General features: G+C 41.3%; 1 protein-coding gene across 12 annotated transcripts in view; it reads left to right on the top strand.

The window, feature by feature from the left end:
* LOC144506981 (bromo adjacent homology domain-containing 1 protein-like) overlaps positions 1–14,817 on the top strand; it is a 67,224-nt gene that overhangs the window by 13,274 nt on the left and 39,133 nt on the right. The gene's annotated exons all lie outside the window — the stretch shown is intronic.

The raw sequence follows: 14,817 nt of genomic DNA on the forward strand, positions 1-14,817 counted from the left end.
TTGAAATAGTGACTTGTGGTGATCCATGGAGAGACCAAGCCCAGTTTAATGTGTCTTTCCAAAAATGGCACCTCCCTCAGCAGTATGCTGGCGTGGCAACCTGGATTATGAGCTTAAGGATTCCTTCTGGTGCAATTGAATTCCTATCACTGACCAAAGATGAGAAACCCAGTCGAGTAAGTTTAGGAATTTTTGGTTATGGTGTGCAGAGGAGTGAAAGCAGTAGCCAAAACCTAATAAACAACAAACAATTGTCTGGATGTGGAGAATGTATATTGTTATATATTAGCTCCAGAGTTGCAATTTTGTTCTGTAGAGTTAAAATGTAAGTAAGCTAGGTATTCAATTCTTTTTTCTGATCTGAAAGCTAACACTTTTGACCTCTTAAGTTATGGTTACCAAGATTCCTCAAGAGTGCTAACTTGAGCCTTGGGACAAGTCAGGTTAAGCAACTCAATTCTCCACACACTCAGGCTCCTTGAAGAAAAAAATACCAAGTGATCCATCAGTTAACAAGTAAGAAGCTACATTTTAAGCCCAGCAGAGAGACAGGATACAGAGAAGGGCATAAGTCTATTAAGAAATTTGGCAGACAAACAACTAAACGGATTTCACAATGTGAAATGTAAACTGTCAGCCTTAACACAGAGTCAAAAGATTGAGGGAGGCTAACACTCCAGTACAAATTAGACTTTAAATTAAGGTTCCACATGGTCCTTCAGATAGACGTAGTTTTTAAAAGAACAGAGGAGTTCTCCCTAGTACCCTGGCTAATATTTATCCCTCAACCTACAAGCCTGGGTTCTATGTTCTATGAATCAGGAGAGTGAATCATAGCATCCCTATGGTGCAGAAGGAGGCCACTCGGCCCTTTGAGCCTGCACTGACAACAATCCCACCCAGGCTCTATGTCCCTAACCCCACATATTTACCTTGCTAACCCACCTGACACCAAGGGGCAATTTAGCATGGTCAATCAACCTAACCCACACATCTTTGGACTGTGGGAGGAAACTGGAGCACCCCGAGGAAACCCATGCAGACATGGGGAGAACGTGCAAATTCCACACAAGACAGTCACCTGAGGCTGGAATTGAACCTGGGTCCATGGTGCTGTGAGGCAGCAGTGCTAACCACTGTGCCACCGTCCCACCCCTGGTTAAGATATTTTGACTGTCCCTTTAAGTTCACTGCTCACTCACCTGTGAAATCTCACCTAAGTGCAGTTTGAGGTCAACAAGTTGAAAATGTTAGCATCCAGATCAAAAATGAGAAATGATCATTGATGCTTGTGGAACCTTGCTGTGTGCAATTTGACTGCCACATTTCTTGTATTACAACAGTGACTACACTTCAGAAGTACTTAATTGGCTGTGAACCGCTTTGGGATGTCCAGAGTTTGTGAAAGGACCTCTTGTGTAATTGCAAGTTCATTCTTTCTTAAACTAATGCCTGCCATTGGGAAAGTGGATGGGGGGTGCACTGTAGGGAGGAGTGATGTGGGTTCTAAGTGTGCAATAAACAGAATAGAATTAGCACAGGGGCGTTAGAGGACCTGGGAAAATTGCAGTGATTACTTTCAGTTGTCTAGGCTGTGAAGTAATTAAGGAAGCTAATAAGAGTGCTGTGCTATATGACCTCTACAGAACTGCACTGTGGTTATGCACCAAAGCTTTATGATACACAGGGCTGACAGTGTGTGGAATACAGTATTGTGTTTTGGTTACCATGTGAGAATAGACAGGAGTAATCCTAAGTGTGTGAAGAAAGCGTTGTTGGGTGCTGCCTCCTTCATGTGATTTTAAATGGAGGCTCCATCTGCTTGTTCAAATGAGGTTAAAAGATCTTGTATTAAATAAAGATTTACACCTTTCCATAGTTGTTTACAGCCAACGGTACTTTTAAAGTGTAGCCACTATGTAATGTAGAAAACACAGCAACAAATTTGCACACACCAAACTCCCACACACAAGGATTGTTTTGATGACCAGACAATCTGTTCTAGTGATGGTGAACTTACTTGGTCACCTTTGCGTAGTGCCATGGGATCTTTTACCTGAGACAGAGGAGGACTTAATTGTTGCATCTAAAAGAAATATCCTGCTCAAAAGACAGCACTTCCAACAGTGCAGCACCCCGGCAGGCCTGAATTGGAGTGGCAGCCTAGATTTTGTGCTCGGGAGGGACTTGAATCAAGTGAGACCTGAGACTTGAACAATTCTCTTTCCTTCCCTGCCCCCACCAAAGAGATTAGTAGATGACTCTGACTCAGTGAGAAGTTGTTATGTTAAGTTTTTGGTAGGCTGCGCATGGTGGCACAGTGGTTAGCATTGTTGCCTCACAGCGCCAGGGACATGGGTTCGAGTCCCAGCTTGGGTCACTGTGTAAACTCCAACAGACATTCTGCCCGTGTCTGCGTGGGTTTCCTCCGGGCGCTCCAGTTTCCTCCCACAGTCCAAAAGGTGTACAGGCTCAGTGAATTGGCTGTGCTAAATTCTCCCTCAGTGTACCCGAACAGGCACCGGAATGTGGTGACTAGGGGATTTTCATAGTAACTTCATTACGGTGTGAATGTAAGCCTACTTGTGACTAATAAATAAACCTTAACTTTGAAATATGATGTAGCTTTTAGCTCGACGCACTTGTACTGTACAGAACACAGTGATCCAGTGTTGGGGACAAGGGCACTTGCGTAGGATATTGCAACACAAATGTGTTGTAACTTAATTCTGCTCTGGAATTTTAAGAATCATTTCTCCTATGTTCCCAATTCCCTTTTAATAATGTGTTCTTTCTGATTCCTTTTTAGAGAACTCTTTCAACAAAAATCTGGAGCAATGAATTCCACATTATAAGCGCACTCTCCATTAAGAAAAATTCTTCTTGACAGCAGTCTCCCTGCACAAATGACACCCCTCCCCCATTCATTTTGTGATTATTTTCAATTTTTGTCCTCTTGTTATCACCATACTGGTCTATGAAAACAATCTCTTCACTCAGCTTGGAAGCCATGCTTTCAAGTTCCACTCTGGATCTTGGGCATATAATTCAGATTGGCAGCATTGCTTCATACTGAGGGAGCACTGCACTGTTAGAGGTGCTGTCTTTCAACTGAATTGCTAAACTGAGGTTCTGTATACCCTCTTGGTGAGATGTAGCCAATCCTATGGCACAGTTTGAAAATAGCAAGGGAGTTCTCGGTGCTGTCCTGGCCACCATTTGTTTGCAATCAACTTCACAAAATCTGGTCACCATGTCATTGCTTGTTTGGCGAGCTTGCTGTCATGTTTTCTACGTTATAATAGTTACACTCCAAAATTATTTAATTGACAGAAGTGTTTTGGGATGTCCTGAGGTCATGAAAGAAAAGTTAATTCTACTTGTAACTCTTCTGAAACTTGCAGTGGTCAGAGAACAATTTTTAAAAATGTCCCAATATATGAAACTAGTTAAGTTCATTGTGTTAAATTGTGTGTGGAATGAACGGGACTCGAGTGACAAATTACCTTTCATTATGTCCGTGTTGTGCTGGGCATTGTACAAAAGGAGTACTTCAGTATTTAACCTAAAGAGCAGTGATTGTTACACAGAAATGTAGTGATTTTGCATGTGCTGCTCTCCAGCCCCTGCAATCTCCTGAAGCTTAGAACATGGAACACAGCCAAGGAGGTCTTAAATTGGGTATAGAACAGTGGCCCTGCATGGAATAAATTTGTTCTAAGGGATTAATTAAAATAGAGAGCCATGGGGTAAAGAAATCTCTTCATAGTCTCACTCCTCACTTTCTCTGTACTGTCCTCCCTCTCTACAACCATCAAATCTGTGCTTCTATATTTCTGGCATCTTGAGCATCTGGATTTTCATTGGTGACTGTCTTCAGCTGCTGAAGCTCCAAGCCCTAGAATTCCCTGCTGAAACATTTCTGCCCTTTACCTTTACACCCTTTACTCAAAGCCTTGGCCAACCTTTTGGTCACTTATCTTGATGCATCTAGCTTTGGTTTGGTCAGTTTCTGTCTGATCTTTGCACTCTTGTGAAGTGTCTTTGGCTGTTTTACTAAGTTAAAGATGCATTGTGGGCCCAGGCAGAATTCTTAACTAAACAGTTTTTTTGGCTTGCACTTGTCTAAAATCTTCTGATTCCTGATTGTTTTTAAGTGAGTTTGATGTCCTGACAGCTGCTAAAATACTAATCACTGGAAGATTGTTTGCTTTTCTCTTTGTATTGTGTTGGATATTGGGCGACTGGCTCTTGGAGCAGTCCAGTGAGTACCTGAGCTGTTCAGAGTACTTGGTCACTATATTTTAATGCTGGCATAGCATGTTTGCATCTCATCTTAGTTCAGTCAGGAGCATGGTGTCAAAATAAGTCTTTTCGTGGAATTTGGAAAACAAACAAAGCAGCTTGGCTTACTATTAAATTTCACCCTTTTAAAGAGAGGCAGTTGTGGCTGAGTAGGTAAAGCACTCATTTAAGTCAGAAGGTTGAGGTCAAGTCCTACTCCAGATACTTGGTCTCGTGAATGAGTCTGAGACTCCTAATGCAATACAACATCTGCCCCCTCGGCTGGACAAAAAAGATCCAATGGATCCTATTCAAAGAGAAGTAGGGAGGGCCTCCCTGTTGTTTTGGACAAAGTTAGCCTTTAACCAAGATCACTAAAACAGATCCAATTTATTTGTTTGAGCCTGCTGTGTACACATTGGCTGCTGTATTTCCTACGGTACCACACTGAATGTAGTATACTTTAGTGTCTTTCGCAAACTCAGAACATCCTATTTATTATGTGCAAATATCCCAAAAACATTGGGTAATTCATGTTTCTCAAGTTCTGGAGGACATGATTAGAATGTTTCCAAAGGCTTGAAAGAAGATGGGAAATTTAGCTTTGCTTATCCATTCAACAGTAGTTGATTGGGCTGTGGACATTGACCAGTAAAGCTGAATGGACAAGCCTTGCTGCTGCTCATTGACTACTCTGTGCTTTTTCCATGGGAAGAAGGTGGGAATGGAAGAGACTTTGCTGTGTTGCCTTTGCCCTTTCTTTTCTAATTTTTCAGCAGCTGTGCTGGTCTTGCAACTTGGCTCCTTCCTTATTTTTCTGTTCTTTTCTCTCCCACTCTGGTCTTTGTGAACATGGTATTTTCTCTCTTTCTGTCTTTTTTTTATTCGTCATGGGATATGAGCACTGCTGGCTAGACCATTTATTGCCCATTCCTAATTGCCCTGAGAAGTTGGTGGTGAGCCGCTTTCTTGAACTGCTGCAGTCCATGTGGTATAGGTACACCCTCAGTGTTTCAAGATACTTGTAGTCCCAGAGCGAAAGTACTAAACTGGGGAAAGGCTAACTACGACATTATTAGGCAGGAGCTAGGGAATGTAGACGGGGGGTGGCTGTTTGAGGGTAAATCCACATTTAATATGTGGGGATCTTTTAAAAATCAGTTGTTAACAATTCAGGACAAGTATGTCCTCTGTAAAAATGAAGGATAAAGATTGCAAGATTTGGGAACCCTAGATGACGAGAGATTGTGAGCTTAGCGAAAAAGAAGGAGGCATACGTGAATTTCAGGAAATTGAAAACTGATAAGGCTCTTGAGGAATACAAAGATAGCAAGAAAGAGCTTAAACAGGAACTTAAGGAAGCAAAAAGGGGCCATGAAATGTCCTTGGCAGGCAGAATTAAGGAGAATCCCGAGGCTTTTTATGCATATATAAGGAGGGAAATGGTAGGTCCACTCAAGGACAGTGGAGGGAATTTGTGTGTGGAGCCAAATGAGGTGGGTGAGGTCCTTAACGAGTACTTTGCATCAGTATTCACAAAAGAAAAGGATATGGTGGTTGGTGAGTGTAGAAAGGAAGATGTTGACGTTCTAGGACATGTTGAGATAAAATGGGAGAAAGTATTGGAGGTTTTGAAAAACATTAAGGTGGACAAGTCCCCAGGGCCAGAGAGGGTCTATCCCAAGATACTGAGAGAAACGAGGGAAGAAATTGCTGAGGCCTTGGCCAAAATCTTTGTATCCTCCGGAGTAGCTAACATTGTTCTTTTAATATGGGCAGAAGAGAAAATCTGGGAAATTACAGACCTGTGAGCCTTACATCAGTGGTGGGAAAATTATTGGAGAAGATTCTTAAGGACAGGATGTACTCAAATCTGGAAAAGAATAGGCTTATTAGCGAAGGCAGCATGGTTTTGTGAAGGGGAGGTCGTGTCTCACAAACTTGATTGAGCTCTTTGAGGAAGTGACAAGAAAAATTGGGCAGGGCAGTGGATGTTGTGTCCATGGACTTTAGTAAAGCCTTCAATAAGGTTCCTCATGGCAGGCTGACACAGAAGGTGAAGTCATATGGGATCTGAGGTGAGCTGGTAAAATGGATACAAAACTGGCTTGGGCATAGAAAGTAGCAGTGGGAGGCTACTTTTCCAACTGGAAGTCTGTGATCGATTTTCCGCATGGATCAGTGCTGGGACTTCTTGTTTGTAATATATATAAGTGATTTGGAGGAAAATATAGGTGGTCTGATTAGTAAATTTGCAGATGACACAAACATTGGGGGTGTAGCAGATAGTGAGGTGAGGAGGATTGTCAGAGGATACAGCAGGATGTAAATTGGCTGGAGACCTGGGCCAAAAAAATGGCAGACGGGACTTTACCCATGAGGTGATGCGATTTGTAAGGTCTACTGCAGAGGGAAAGTACACAGTAAATGGTAGAGCCCTTAGAAATATTAGCATACAGAGGGATCTTGGCGTGCAGATCCACAGTTCCCTGAAGGTGGCAATTTAGATGGTCAAGAAGAGGTATGGCATACTGGCCTTCATCAGCCAGGGTGTTGAGTATAGGAATTGGAAAATCATGTTGCCGCTGTATAAGACTTTGGTTAGGTTGCATTTGGAGTATTGTGTACAATTCTGGTTGCCACACTACTGGAAAGATGTTGATGCATTGGAAAGGGTGCAGAAGAGATTTATCAGATGTTGCCAGGAGGATATGGACTATGAAGAAAGGTTGAACAAACTTGGATTGTTTGCATTGGAGGATGAGGGGGGACTTGATAGAGCTTTGCAGGATTATGACAGGCTTGGATAGAGTGGATAGTCAGTCTTTTTCCCAGGTTCAAAGGGTCAATTACTTGGGGGCATAGGTTGAAAATGAGAGGGGGAAAGTTTAAAAGAGATGTGAAGGGCAAGTTTTTCAAAGGGTGGTGAATGCCTGGAACACCCTGCCAGAGGAAGTGGTGGAAGCAGGCACGTTAGCAACATTTAAGAGGCATTTGGATAGATGCATGAAAAGGCGGGGAATAGAGCAATATGGACTACATAGAGACAAGAAAATATTAGAGAGGCATCTGTGTTGGCAGACTTGGGCCAAAGGGCCTGTTCCTGTGCTGTATTGTTCTTTGTTCAGTGATGTTAGGAAGTGTGTTACAAAATATTGATCCAGTGACTGAAAAGCTTGGAGGGGAACTTGCAAATGGTGACGTTCTGCTGCATCGCTCATTCTGGGATGTGTGTGCCACACTTGCTCGTGCGCGCAAACTCTCTCTCTCTTTCCCCTCCAATTTCACTAGAGAGCTTTCTCGTAATTGTATAATCATACTGGATTTGTAGATTTAAATTTAGTCATTGCAAAATTCTGAATGCAGCTAATTGTTTTTCTGACTCGCAGTTTTGGATAAATGAAAATGAACAGCTTAGTTTGTCTGCTACAGAACTGTGTAGAATTATTTTCTGATTCATGTAGCAGGATAAGAGTTGCACTTGAACTGTGGAGTTAATTGACTAGCTGCTGTGCAATAGTACAGCATTATCTATTTAATCAGCAAGGTAAGGGTTACTTGCTGTGAGACTTTATGCTGTTGCTGTTTACTCAACAGGTGTTACATACTTTCTGTGTGATTGTGTGGAGTTTGTGTTCAGTCGTACCATAAGGTGTCAGTGATGATATGGGTTGACAATTTATAATTACAAGATTACAGAATATTTATAACACGGAATTGGACTATTTGGCCCATCACTTCAATAATGGTGGTTACACTTCACACAAACCTCCTCCCACCTCCTTATCCAACCCCATCTCCTGCTTTTTCCCTCATGAACTTGCCCAGCTTCCTCTTAAATGCATGTATGCTAATTGCCTCAGCCGCTACTTATGAGTTTCCCATTCTCATCACTCACTGGATAAATAAGTTGTTCTTAAATTCTTTATTGGTGTTATTAGTAGCTAGCTTATAATTATGGGCCCTAGTTCTGGTTCCCCCTGGCAGTGGAGACATCCTCTGTGTCTACCGTGCCAAAATCTTTCAGCTCCCTCTTTTTTTCCAGAGAAGAAATCTTTGTTCAGTTCTTGATGAATATAACCTGAGTTCTGGTATCATTCTACTTTTTTTGTATGTTGTCCAGTGCCTCTATAAGCAGTGAAAACTGTTGACCGTGCTCGACATGATTTAACTAGACTACTGTGCAAATTTGACATGACTTCTCTCCTATTCAATTCTATCCCTCTAGAAATGAACCCTCGTGTTTTGTTTGCTTTATTTACAATGGCCTTATTAACTTGTAATACTACTTTTAATGATGTGTGTATCTGTCACTCTAACCTCATGTTCCTGTACTCCATTTAGGTACTTATTTTTCAAAGAAGGAGGTAGCCTCCTTATTCTTCCTACCAAAATGTACTATCAATATGCCCATTCTGAATTTTGAAATTGTACTTCTGACATCTAAGTTCAAATCATTTTTGTAAAAATTGAGCAACGGTGATCTTAGTACTGATCTGCTGCTTCACCATTTACCCAATCTGAGTAGCTACCTTTTAAATCTCTCTGCTTTCCATGTTATAGCCAAATTGTTATCCATTCATTGTTCCCTGACTACACATATTCTGAGAACTTAGTCACTAATAAATTTTAAGAGTGAATTCATGGGAAACTTATTTACTCTGGTCAGAATGTGGAATTTGCTGCTATATAGAATAGTTCAAGGAAATAGATGCATTTTGGAGAGAGTTAGATTAACACATAGGAGAATGAAGGAATAGAATGCTTACTGATGGGGTGAGATGAAGTAGAGCAATAGGAGGCTGAAGTGGAAAATGTACACCAGTGTGGACCAGTTGAGCTGACTGGCCTGTTTGTGATGCAAATTCTATGCATAAAGGATACTCGGAGTTCAGTAGGTTAGAACAGTGTTCTTTCAGCTAGAATCAGAATGGTTAGAGGTCTAGGTCTTTAGGAATTTTGAATCTATGCCACCAGACCAACAGTGGATAACCCTCCACCATAGCTAACAAATGTGGAGACTGGGCATAGACAGTGTCCTAAAATTTTATATTAATTGATATTAACTTGGCATGTTACCATCTCAGTGGACCCTTTGCTGCAGTGAAGAATTCCTAGTTATAGTCTGAGTGACACAACAGTGCAGTGCAGATTTTCACTTCTGAGCATGGGTTGGTAAATTTACACTGAAGACAGGAATGATAATTAGGGTGTGGAAGCTTTCCCCTGTACTTTGAGCGCCTGAGGCAAATAATCCAGGGACTCTCTGAAGAGCAATGCTGAATTTAATTTAAACTTAACTCATTTAGCTTTTTAAATGCATGTGAAAAAGGAAGGAAATTGATGGCTATATAAAGTTGGAAGGTTTATGTGGAGCACAAACACCAGCAGACCTGTTGGGTCAAATGTGTCTGCACTGAGATTCTGTGTAATTTACTTTGTTAATTTTTAAAGTCCATAGAAGTCATAACTACAAATTGACTCTCCTGTGCAAATGGTAAGCAGAGCCTTTCTATGTGTTCCTGTTTTATCTGGAATGTCATGATGTGGAGATGCCGGCGTTGGACTGGGGTAAACACAATAAGAAGTTTAACAACACCAGGTTAAAGTCCAACAGGTTTATTTGGTAGCAAAAGCCACAAGCTTTCGGAGCCTTAAGCCCCTTCTTCAGGTGAGTCTGAAGACCTGAAGAAGGGGCTTAAGGCTCCGAAAGCTTGTGGCTTTTGCTACCAAATAAACCTATTGGACTTTAACCTGGTGTTGTTAAACTTCTTACCTGGAATGCACAGCCTGAAAGGGAGGTGGAAGCAGATTCAACAATCCCTTTCAAAAAGGGAATGAAATGAATGAAAAGTCAAAATTTGCAAAATGCTGATGTAAGTGTGGGGTAGTTAAGTGTAGCAATTGAATAGCTTCTTGAACTGGCACAGGCATAATAGGGTGAATGCCTTCTTATACTCTACAATTCTAGGTTTTTACATACTATTGGAAGAAGCTTCTGGGCCCCAGTATACAGGTAGAACAACTGCCCTAAAAATGGTGTATGACAATAGGTGAGACTGGGCATTTGTAGGAACCTACAAAGGAAAGCAAAAACTGCATTTATATAGTGCCTTTCATGACCTCAGGACATCTCAAAAGTATGTTTTGGCAATTAAATACTTGCTGGAGAATGTCCACTGTAGTGTAGGAGGCAAACATTGTGCATAAGTAACCACAGCAAGTTATTTACATAGAATTGCTCAGCATAGAAACTGGCCATTTGGCCTAACTTGTCCATACTGGACTTTGTATCCCACTCGAGCCGCCTCTGGTCTTTCCTCACCTCGTTTATCTGTGTAACCCTCTATTTCCTTCTTGCACATATGTTTATTGAGCAGCAATTGTTAGGATCTGGAATGCGCTGCCTGAGGGGGAGTGTAGTAGAGTCAGATTCAATCGTGACTTTCAAAGGGGAATTGAATGAGCACCCGAAGAGAGGGGGTAGCACAGTGGTTAGCACTGCTGCCTCACAGCGCCAGGGACCAGGGTTCGATTCCCAGCTTGGGTCACTGTCTGTGTGGAGTTTGCACATTCTCTCTGTGTCTGCATGGGGTTTCCTCCGGGTGCTCTGATTTCCTCCCATATTCTGAAAGACATGCTGGTTAGGTGCATTGACCTGAATAGGTGCCGTTCTGTGGCGACTAGGGGAATTTCACAGTAACTTTATTGCAGTGTTAATGTAAGCCTTACTTGTGACTAATAAATAAACTTTACTTTAATTTGCTGGACTATGGAGAAAGGGAGGGGGGAGAGTGATTAGAGAGCCGGTACAAACATGGATGGGCTGAATGGCCTGCAACCCTGCAAAGATTCTGAATCTAACCTATCCATAGATGCATCAATACTATTCACCTCAACTACTCCATTTGGTGTGATAGTGACCAAATAAGCTGTATTTATTAATTTTGGTTAAAGGGTAAATATTAGTCTGAACAGCAGAGAGAACTCCCCTGATTTTCCCTAGGATGTTGCCTAGGGATCTTAGTTTAAGTTTCTGTCTGAAAGATTATGGATTCTGTGGCTGAAATCTTGAGTGGAGCTTGAATAGTCTGACTCTGGCAAGAGTGTTAATTACTTTGTTGTCTTAAAAAGAAATGTTACTCTCTACAGATCATTTAATCAATCTTAGTCAAATTAGAGTGCGCTAGTGTTTTTATGTGGACACTTTTATGCTCTGAAAGTCTGCAGTGAATTTTATAAGATCGCAACTGTATAAATCATCAAAGTAAGAAGTTTAACAACACCAGGTTAAAGTCCAACAAGTTTATTTGGTAGCAAAATCATCAAAATCAGAATGGGCATGTTGGGATATGAACTGTGTCTACACACAATTATCAGCTATCTCCAACTTGAAGTGAAGCAAGTAGAAAATTGGAATAGATCTTGACAAATTGTTGATTATGCCTCAGCTGGATCAGTGATATTAATAGAGTAAGTGATTGGGCAAAACCATGACAAATGGATTTCCATGTAGGCAAATATGAGGTCACTCATTTTGGGCTTTAGAACAAGGTACTTTCCAAATGGTCAAAAATGGGGCCAGATACAGGGATTGTTTGACACATGAACAAATGATGAAAATAATCAAAAAATCTAATTGAATGCTGGCCTTTATATCTATCTGGAGGACAAGAATTCAAGGGACTAGAATCATGCTTTAGTTATGCAAAGCTTTGGTCAGATCACTCTGGAATATTGAGAATAATTCTTGGCACCATCTCTTCAGAAGGATATACTGGTCTTGGAAGGAGTGCAGTGTAGACTTACCACAATAATTAAGGACAACCTGATTACATACACTGCTGTTGTATTCCTTGAAGTCAGAGATTAAGAGGAGATTTGAGTGAAGTTTTCAAGATATGAAGGGAAACAGAAATAGCAAACGGAGAGAGCTGGTCAGGGCATCTAGCACGAGGGGAAGAGTCTTAAAAAATTCGAGCTAGACCTTAAATGATTGAAATAAAGAAACATTTCCACACACAGCGTGGAAGAAGTTTGGAATTCTCTTCCACAAATGCTAGATCAATTGCTAGTTTTAAAACTGAGATTGATAAATTTTTTGTTTCTAAAGATATTGAGATATGGGGCAAAGGCGTGTTTATAGAGTTAATGTTGCAGATCAACCCTGGTTTTTGATTGGTGGTAAACACAGTAAGAAGTCTCACAACACCAGGTTAAAGTCCAACAGGTTTATTTGGTAGCAAAAGCCACAAGCTTTCGGAGCGCTCGCTGCTCCTTCGTCAGGTGAGTGGGAGTTCTGTTCACAAACAGGGCATATAAAGACACACACTCAATTTACAAAATAATGGTTGGAATGTGAGTCTTTACAGGTAATCAAGTCTCAAAGGTACAGACAATGTGAGCGGAGAGAGCGTTAAGCACAGGTTAAAGAGATGTGTATTGTCTCCAGACAGGACAGTTAGTGAGATTTTGCAAGCCCAGGCAAGTCGTGGGGGTTGCAGATATTCGATCACGGGCATTCGGCCTCTGATCTTCAGGTAAGAGTTTTCCAAGGCGGCCTTCACGACACACAACAACGCAGAGTCTCTGAGCAGCGATTGATAGCCAAGTTCCGCACACATGAGGATGGCCTCAACCGGGATCTTGGGTTCATGTCACACTATCTGTAACCCCCACGACTTGCCTGGGCTTGCAAAACCTCACTAATTGTCCTGTCTGGAGACAATACCCATCTCTCTAACCTGTGCTTAACGCTCTCTCCACTCACATTGTCTGTACCTTTGAGACTTGATTACCTGTAAAGACTCGCATTCTAACCATTATTTTGTAAATTGAGTTTGTGTCTTTATATGCCCTGTTTGTGAACTGAAATCCCACTCACCTGACGAAGGAGCAGCGAGCGCTCCGAAAGCTAGTGGCTTTTGCTACCAAATAAACCTGTTGGACTTTAACCTGGTGTTGTGAGACTTCTTACTGTGTTTACCCCAGTCCAACGCCGGCATCTCCACATTTTGACAGGTGGAACAGGCTCACACAGCTGAATTTCCTACTGCTATCGTTGTCCAATTTTGGACATCACTTTATGTCAAGGCCATGGTAGAGACAGTGGAAAGCAGATTTGCCACACTAGTATCAGGGATGGAGGACTTCAGAAGAGACTAATGAAGATGTGATTGTTCTCATTCGAACAGGAAAGATTCAGAGCTAATTAGAGATGTTCTAAGATGATTGAACGATTTGTTAGGGTAGATAAACACCTTAATTAGATCACCCCTCAACAATTCTTAGGTTGCTTTAATCTTGACGTGTTAGGAAGTTATGTAAACCCCTCAGTCATTGAATACGGCAAGAATCAAAACCATTCCCAGAATTGAAAGCAAGCTAGATGGGGGAAATTATTGTCCCACAGTTTACTTCCCCTTTACAAGGAATGTCCAAAACTGATTTCTTTTTAACCAAAACTTCTCATCAATAAAATATTTTTTCCTGATTTGTAATGACTCCAGGTGATTTGCAATGATTTTTTTTTAACCCACATCTGTCTGCTTATGTTCATTTGGAGCCGCAGGCAAATACCATTTGTACCACAGGCACAAGCTATTCTGTAAGGATTGATAGTGATTACTTCAGCTCACTTCATGATTTTAAATAAATCCTGTGAGTCTGTGGTTTAGCTCCATAACAACCTTTGCCCAAGAGAGGGAATGTGCAGTCTGTCTTTGGTGCCATTAAGTTTGAACTTCAAGTGGGAGCTTTCCATTCATTAATACCTTGTGCCTCTTCCCCACTTCCCATCCCCACCAGAGAATGATATAGTTTTGTTTCCTCATTGTTGCATGTTTATAATGAAGTCTCCCCCTGGTCCATTACAAGCATAATTGTGTGGTAGTGTAGTGCTTATTCTATTGGATTTATGATCAATCCAGAGAATGAAAGTTTAAATCCTACAATGGCAGCCAAACTTTCTTTTTAAAAAAATGGATATATAAAGCTGGTATCAGTAAAATTGACCATAAAACTAGCAACTGACATTTTTTAAAAAACTGACAGACTCAGTAATGTCTTTTTAAAGAAAGAAACTTGCCATCCTTACCTGGTCTGGATTCTGTGACTACAGCCTCACCGCACTCTTAGTTGTCTCTTAAATGCCCTCTGAAGTGGTCTAGGAAGCCATTCAATTGTATTCAATCATTACATCATGCCAGCCAGCAATCGACATAAGTGCAGGCATTGCCAGCAATGCCTGCAGCCCGAGAATGAATCACAGGAAAAAGTACTGACTAATCTGTTCAGTTTTGAGTTGGTTTGGATAGGTCTGAGAGGATTGTGCAGGTATTTCTGATCAAGCACTGTTGCTAACATTTCCAAGTTCCACTAGAACACATCATTTCCCTCAGCTAAGCAGTACTATTAATCATGTAGTCACTGCTTCAATGAGGTGAGAATTTAATTGTGTCTGTGGCTCTCCTGACATGATGTGGAGATGCCAGCGTTGGACTGGGGTAAACACAGTAAGAGTTTTAACAACAG

Source organism: Mustelus asterias, chromosome 18 (genome assembly GCF_964213995.1).
Source record: "Mustelus asterias chromosome 18, sMusAst1.hap1.1, whole genome shotgun sequence".
NCBI classification, from domain to species: Eukaryota; Metazoa; Chordata; class Chondrichthyes; order Carcharhiniformes; family Triakidae; genus Mustelus; species Mustelus asterias.